This window comes from Lactuca virosa, chromosome 7 (genome assembly GCF_052849685.1).
Source record: "Lactuca virosa cultivar CGN04683 chromosome 7, Lactuca_virosa_CGN04683_v6, whole genome shotgun sequence".
In the NCBI taxonomy this organism is placed as follows: Eukaryota; Viridiplantae; Streptophyta; class Magnoliopsida; order Asterales; family Asteraceae; genus Lactuca; species Lactuca virosa.
The window spans coordinates 18,035,180-18,043,389 of NC_136432.1; the positions used below are offsets into that span (position 1 = coordinate 18,035,180).

The window sequence follows — 8,210 nt, forward strand, 5'->3', positions numbered from 1 at the left end:
TTACCTCAGACCAGAATTCCCTTGTCCAGAATTGTCAATTCTTGCGAGATAATCCTGGAATATAAAAATTAAAAATTAAAATTATAGAAACCAATGAAAATAAAAAATATATATATTTATATTTAAATTAAAGGAAGTAAGAAGTAAAATACAGCAGTATTAGCCATCACATTCTGCTCATCCCATGTGCGTGTTTTTTGATTTTGTGGATTGAATTTCTTGAAGTTATCGTTCACAAACACTGTATCACCATTCACATGAAAGTGAAACCTCACAATAGTGGATTTCTTGTTAATCAAACTGATGTCGTGACAAAACTTCAAGCTTTTAAGCTCCCGGTTTATGTATATATTATGAACAATGAGTTTATTTCACAGCCATGGGACTTCTTTTCGGATCCATATGTTGAAATAAACTTGTATGTTGTGGGAGCTAATGTTGATGGTGTTATTACGGATTATCCAGCTACTGCAGCCAAATACACAAATAAGTTCACTGTTCATTGTTTGTTTATAAATAACAACTATTCGCTTTTAAATTAAATAAATCCATAATCACCAAATTTTGTTTATGTATTTGGCTGGCAAATCCAGTCAACAGGTGTTTAGGACTACCACCAAATCAGACCCCAGCATACATGGCTCCTGCTTCACCTGGACAACTCATGCCACTCATGACACCACAGTTGATGCCATCAAATCAGATCCATGTTTACAGCATCTCTAATGAAGCTCATATGATCTCTCAAATCATTCTCTGAAGGCCTAACATCGTGCAAACTGCAAATTGGGAAACAGATGGTCGTAACAAACTCATACCAATAAAGACTAAAAACAACAACAAATGCAGATACCTGAAAACTTTAGAGAGGTGGTCCCACAGATATTTAGTTGATGCTTCTCGTTTTCTTTTGAAGCTTAATCCACAACAACTTCATCATTGCGAACAACCACTACTCCAAAAGGGCCTCCATCTCCACAATCGACTCCTTTGTAATCTTGTTCAACAGCTCTTGTCAATAATTTGTGGTCTCTATCCTTCACACCTACTCAAAAAAAATCACCAAAATTGAAATCTTTATAAGTAATACATTTATTAGTTTTATTCACCATTCACCATTGTATCTTTTTATCATACCTTCAAGTACCAAATCAGTCATCAATTTTTAAACGAAAACCACTTTCAAGTAAATGCATTCTGTAAGCAGATGCATTCTTCACAGGAGCACTACTATTGTGGGTATTGGTGTTTCTTTAAGAGTTAAAGACTCGGTCAAAACTTCAACTATCTGCAACAAATACAACTGATTCAGTAACACTAAAACATTAGTTTTATTTGAAAAAAATGACCATTTTACCCATATTTATCTCTCCAGCGCGTCAGCATTATCTAATGTAAAACCCATTGCTTCTTTGTTTTGAATTCTTTCTAATGTTAGGGCACGAAGCATGTCTTCAAATTCATCTCTTTGTGCATCAGTTAGTGTTCGTTCAGTATCAACACGCTGCAAAGATGTTTTTTTAATTTTTTTTTTTAAATCTTTTAAATAGAAATAATAATGCTATTAGCCTATAATAGAAAAAAGATAGTAGTACCCTGCTTCTTCCAGCAGCAAATGTGGCTCCAGTTTCCTCATTTTCTGGACTCTTGGTTGTTGGCAAAGCAGGAGGTACCCATATAGACAATCAAAAAGTGTAAAAGTATTGCATATTATTTAAAAAGTTATGATTTTTATCCACCAAAAAAAAAGTAATTAAAGATGATGTGTGTAGATGAATAACATATGTTACCTCCCACTACCAATTATCATTATGATGAACAAACTAACAACATTTATAGACAAGTAGAATATTATTCAATTGGGACTCAATTCTATTCTGGAATTGCTAAATCCATCGGGATCCCACTGCTCAGAATGAATGAATGAATCGGAATGGTTGTATTCTTGTTCGTCATTTGCTGGTCAACCCTGGAAGTCAAAATCGTAACATATTTTTGCAATCGGAATGGAACCTAATTGGAATCGTAACATATTTTTGCAATCGGATTCAAGCCTGTGTTTGGAACGATTGAGGTTAATCGGAGTATTATGAACATATGTTTGCGATTGCCAGTCAAGCAAAAGGTCAAAATTGAAATACTGTGAAAGACCTTACCTGGGAAAGAATGAAATCGGGATGATTTGAGCAGGTGTTCCTGCGAGTCAACCAGAAAAAAAAAGTCAAAATTGGTGTATTGTGAACGCCAACTTGCGAACGTTCGTTGTTAGCGACTCTCTGGAGAAACAAAGGCCATGTAAATCGATTTTGTTCGAGATTTTTTCAGAAACAATCGGTAGTGAATTATGATCGGAAAAGGGGAAGTTGGTGTGAGAGTGAAGGTAGTATGTACCTGGGAAGTGATTTCGAAGTGATAAAGGTGTTGGGCAAGCGCGGAGACACCGACGCTGGATACCTCGCCGGAGAGTCCAAGATCATCGATAACTTGAAATTATTTCATTATGATGGCGATCGAGAGAGAGAAAGAGAGGCGAGAGAGAGAGGGACGTCTTCGGTGGGGGAGGTCGGTAGCTGTGGACCTTCGGTCTTCGGTGGGAGACGTTGGTGGAGATCTTTGCATCTTTGGTGGAGACGATCAGATGGCGGCTGTGTTTAGGAGATTAGGGTAAGGTCCGCGTGTAGTGTAGTGTAATACGTATCCCGTGTAATGTAATACGTATATGAGTTGTTACATGTTTAATATTATTGTACCTGATGTAATACATGTTGTACCTCTTAATTTTCAAGAAAGGGGCAATATGTTTAATAATATAGTAAAGATATATATATATATATATATATATATATATATATATATATATATATATATATATATATATATAGGAATATAAAAGGTTACTTCCATCAATATTGTTACCTTTGTATCACGTTGAGCAAATGGGTACATTCATGAGATATCATGCTAACCAGATAGAACATATAAATTATAATAGGTATAATTTATGAAACAAACGAGAAATCTATTTTTACTAGATAAGTATACCAGGTTTAAACTACTTTGTTAAGAAAAGGATATCATTCGATCTTTACTTAAACCAGATAAACCAGAAATGTGAGCCACTACTTCACGACATAGCAATATACTTGTTATGTCCCGTTTTGTAACCAGAGTCTCCTGGAGGGAGAGCGGGCATTGTGTGTATAGATCTATACGGGACTGGCAATCCCACACCTCGCTGCTAGCTACATTGGGACCTACCGGTCTACGGGTGACAAATGTCACATCAGTTTCGACGCTAGAAGGTCGTCGTGTTTACCACTAGTCAATCAGCATGGTTACAACCATATCACATTTTAACCATAATTAACCAGTTTAATAATAGGGTAGTTATTATACCAGTAGTGTTTTTTTAAGAAATACTACTGCACCAACCGCTTTTCACAAACAAAACGAAAAACATTCTTCTTATAATTTTATGGTGAGTTAAAATTATGTTAAGTTATATTATAAGTACAATAATACTTAAACAGAACGGTTTTATGGGATTAAAACTACTTTTCAGTTGTAAAGCATAAAATATAGGATTTTCTGGAACATAACCAATCACTTTCTTAAAACTAAAGCAACCATAAATGAAACTAATGCTTATGAACTCACCAGCTTAAATGCTGATCCTCTCTTTCAAAATAACTTGTATTCTCAGGAATCTAGTAGACAGGTACACTCCCGGAGCTTTTGTGAAGACAGCCTAGTACCGTGTTGCGTCTTTTGTCTTTTACTATATCTACTTTTTATGTTGAATATCTAATGTTTGAACACTCATGTAAAAACTTATACATTATTAATGCAATGGTTGTTGTACTTTGATTACTATAATGCATGTGTTGTGATACTTGACATGACGTCCTCCGCCCTCGAACGTTTCTACCGTTCTGGTTTGGGGATGTGACATAACCTTAGCAGGACCCACATACTGTCGACGATCGAATCCTTTCCCTATTAACCTTAACAAATGAAGAATAACTGTCGCTACTCAGCTCAAAACCCTGAAATCCAATACCTTGTCTGACTTCCCGACATACAAAACTGTTCTGAATCAGTGCCAATATGACCCCACTTCGCATCCCAAACCAAACTTAAACCCTTCCGACCCTGAATCATATTGTTGATTCCACGAGGAAACGGAATCCCTGACCATTCATCGTTGCCGAAAACCTTTTACTTGATAACAAAGGCGACTCCCATCTGGATTCTCAGTCATTAGTACCATCTCAGGCTTATCTTTTTGTGCCATAATCACATTTCTGATCTAACCTAGTGTTGGGTTTTGAGCATTCTAACACTCCTATGGTGTACATGCAACCCTATAAACCTTGGATCTATGTTTTCTCTATTATACATGCAAATATTAACTATTCCAAGGTTTCATCCTAACTAGCATATTATGAAGCACCTATACTACAAAGTTCTAGTTAGATGACATACCTTTTGATGTAGCTTGATGTCTTCAAGCTTTAAGAGCTTAGCCCCAATAGCGTGGAAGCCTCAAATGGAATCACAAATCACCAAAACACCTTGGAAGAACTTGAGAGAATATGTATGCACACTAAAATCGGCCCACTCTTATTTTCACACACTTGTTCCAATTTTGTGAGCCAAGGACCCCTTTATATATTATGGAGGATTAGGGTTACATCCATGTAAACCCTAATACCAATGACCTTTCATTTACATAGGATCCATGGGTTAAAAGCTCCATGGACCATCCATGAAAGCTTAGCCCAACCTAAATGAACTTGGCCCATTCCATATATATAAGAGTCTATATTTAATTAGTTCTTTTTGATCACTTAATTAATTCTAAATTAATTCTTGATCAATACTAATTAAATAATATGATTCCATATTAATATATTAGAACTTATAATATGTTAATATAAATCATAAATATACTATTCTCAAAAGACTATCCATATAAATTGTGCCGGTGAAGTGCAACCCAAATGGACCAGTCCTGGCTTGGCCAAGCACTCAGATGTGTCATCGCTAAATCATCGAGGGGCCCACAGATATCGCTTTTATCCCGAAGGTAAAAGGAATGGATAAACTTCGACTCATATGGCTTGTTCTACTACTTGTTGAATCATACACAAAGGCACGTTTTATAACATCGAGTTACCAATGCGTTTTCGTGCAATCAATGTATAACCAACTCATAGTAACAACTCATATCTCTAGGTTTTAAGAATATAAGATATTATCATCTCATGATCACTCGTGATAAAATCCATGAAGTGATTCAAATCAGCGTGGGTTGAATCCAATACTCAGAACTTATGAGCACTCATGAGTGTTGTAGCACCACTTTGTCCACCAACTTGGACCTCTACAAACCAACCTATGACAGTCTTGATTCATATCTACTTCCAACATATGACCGACTGTGGATGGTTTGAATAACTTAATCATTCAGGAAGAGCGACTTAGTTATTCTGGAAGTCAAAACATGCAAAGTGAAACACAAGAATAAATGAATCAAATATGGTATCAAACCCTATGAATATAAATAAACACTTTTATTTATCACCATACTGATTACTCATTATTCATTGTTTCGGTTTTATCAACTTTATACTTGAATTAAAAACACTAGTTGTCCCATGCTCAAGCATGTACACTACGTTTTTCTTAAACAATAGCTTTGCCATACACCAAGTATGCACTCTATGTTTGTCTATGATCCTTACTTTGTGAAATAAACCAATTGAACATAATTTGAATGATTCTAATTTCACACTCCCAAATCCTTATCGAAAAATGTGAGAATTTCAAATTCCTATCATTTATCGAAATCTGTTTAGATTTTAAACTTATATGCACTAACCCTCCTGTAATGAATATGTACAAAGTCACAAAGACTTGTCAATAGTCATTATAAGGTATTCCAATGGAGACCAACTCCATGGAAACTAAGTCTCATATTCAAAGTACATTGCTTTGGACATGCTTCTTGCATTAAGTTTTCTAATCTTACACAGATAACTTCCACCTATGGAGACAACTCCATATTCTCATTTTGACTATCACTTCTGAATAAGAGATGCCTCTTTTCAGAATATGTCAATATGGTCCTTCCAAAATTAGCACTATACTTCCAACTGTCCCTGAGCAACCAATCTTTGGTAAACCTCAGATTGTCCTCGACAATTGCTTAATCATTTTAGTCATATCCAATTCTAGACCTTTTCCCTTCTTAATGCCTCTGGGCATTTGGAAAAATTTAGAAATGACAAATATTATAGCACATGCAATCGATCCTGTACCCAAAGCAAATGGTACACGATTCATGATGTCTCACATAAAGACATGATTCTAGACCAGTCTTTTGCTACAATATTTTTATTTGCCATGTTTTCAAAATTTGACTATGAAGAGGGATGCCGTAATCATAATCGAATTTTGAGAACGCAATATATAGAATTTCCTTAAGTTGAACCAATCCAACATGAAATTCATATATATATTCTTGACTAAGGATGATTAAGGTCTCAATCTAAGCCTTTAGAACTGAAATGAAGTATATCCTCTCCCTTAATTATAGCAAAACAACTTTTTCAATCCCTGCAGCCTCACGAATTGAAACTTTTGTTTTCTATAATTAACATTGCTAACTTGCAACACTAACAATAATTATCATGCTCCCACTAACATGATGATTATTAGCATAACCTTAGGTTTTATTCTTGATTAGTTCTTGAAATTCTTTTTAGGATCTTTAAGACTCCCACTATCCTCTTGACATATAAGACTATCTTGCCAAATATTCAAGAGATAGTGCAGATTCTTTATAAAGACAAACACTTCACACAATTGGCCTTAGTTGGTCTTTGTTTTATCCAAAACATCACAACTTACCAATTTCAAATGTACAAGAGTAGGACACTTTTACTCTTACATTTGACAAGTGTTTTAAACCTTTCTTTAAGATATGTCACTCAAGTTACAATCTTGGATTATGGCTGTAAGAATTGTTTTGGAACGAAGTATGACTCATCTTCCTGATCTAACCATTTCAACAATTCATGACTCCTCTTCTTAGTCATAAGAATGCACTAAGATGACCTTTAGAGGACTAATTGTGATATGATTTCTAAATCATTAAGATGATCACAAACATGATACTAAAGTACTCTCCCATCTTTTCAGATTTGAGAAACTTTTATCTTTCTGCCTAATTTGATTCTTCCCATTCGTTCTGCCATACATTGAGGCTTTTTCCAATGTTTCAGAATTATACGTAAACTTGTAAGTATAACCATATTTACTAAACTTTAGTAAATCAAATAGTCTTAACGAGCTTTGTGGTGGACATGACCAGTGCACAAGAATGTGTACTCGATCCCTTTAGTCCTTCACTTGACTCACACATCCATGTGAACAAGTCATTAGTCTTGATTTTCCAATGCTTGAAAGTTCTCATTCATCATACTATTCAAGTTGCATGATTCCAAGTTTCGGTCCAATTGAAACTTGGGTGATGAGGAACTTTCCTGATTTGGTAAATTTAGACACTACGACAAATGAAAGAATCAAATCCATTTTCCAATATTGCTGTCAGTGGAATCATATAAGCAACAATTTTCTACAAATGCCATTGTAAGGATACTTCAAATAAATAAAATTAAACAATTTTCTTTTATTTTAAAACTTTGCGGAAAAACTTATCCTTACAATCCACATGGAAAATTGTTGTTATCTATTCCTTAGCAATATATCATAACTTCTTAAGCAACTGCTCAAAATTCTGATGCGATCGAAATCCACCTTCGCGATCAGAATCAGCATATACTTCCTTTAAGATTTCTCTCTATTCTTTGATTCTTAAAACATCAACATGTGACCCAGTCACATCATGTAATGAGGATCTCAGAATAGAACTTAACATAGTTAGATAATGGGCTCTACCTGATGTAGAGTCAAACTTATTGACTTTAACATCCTTAGGTAAATTTGGCAGCTTTGCAATCAACGCCCCTTCCTTTGGCAAAATAAACATATGGACCCTTTGGTAATGGGACTATCTGAGACTTAGCCTTTCTCTTTACCATTTGGTCAATCGGGTTGACTATGGCCAATCCCTTTCCATTGGGAAGAGAATGCTTTTTCTGGATTTCCAGTGTCACCATTGTCACTGTCCATAAATTTTTTTG

At 35.1% G+C, this 8,210-nt stretch overlaps 1 pseudogene; it reads left to right on the forward strand.

The window, feature by feature from the left end:
• Positions 1 to 257: 257 nt before the first annotated feature.
• Positions 258 to 760, forward strand: LOC145126436 (glycerophosphodiester phosphodiesterase GDPDL1 pseudogene; annotated as a pseudogene).
• The last annotated feature ends 7,450 nt before the right edge of the window (positions 761 to 8,210 follow it).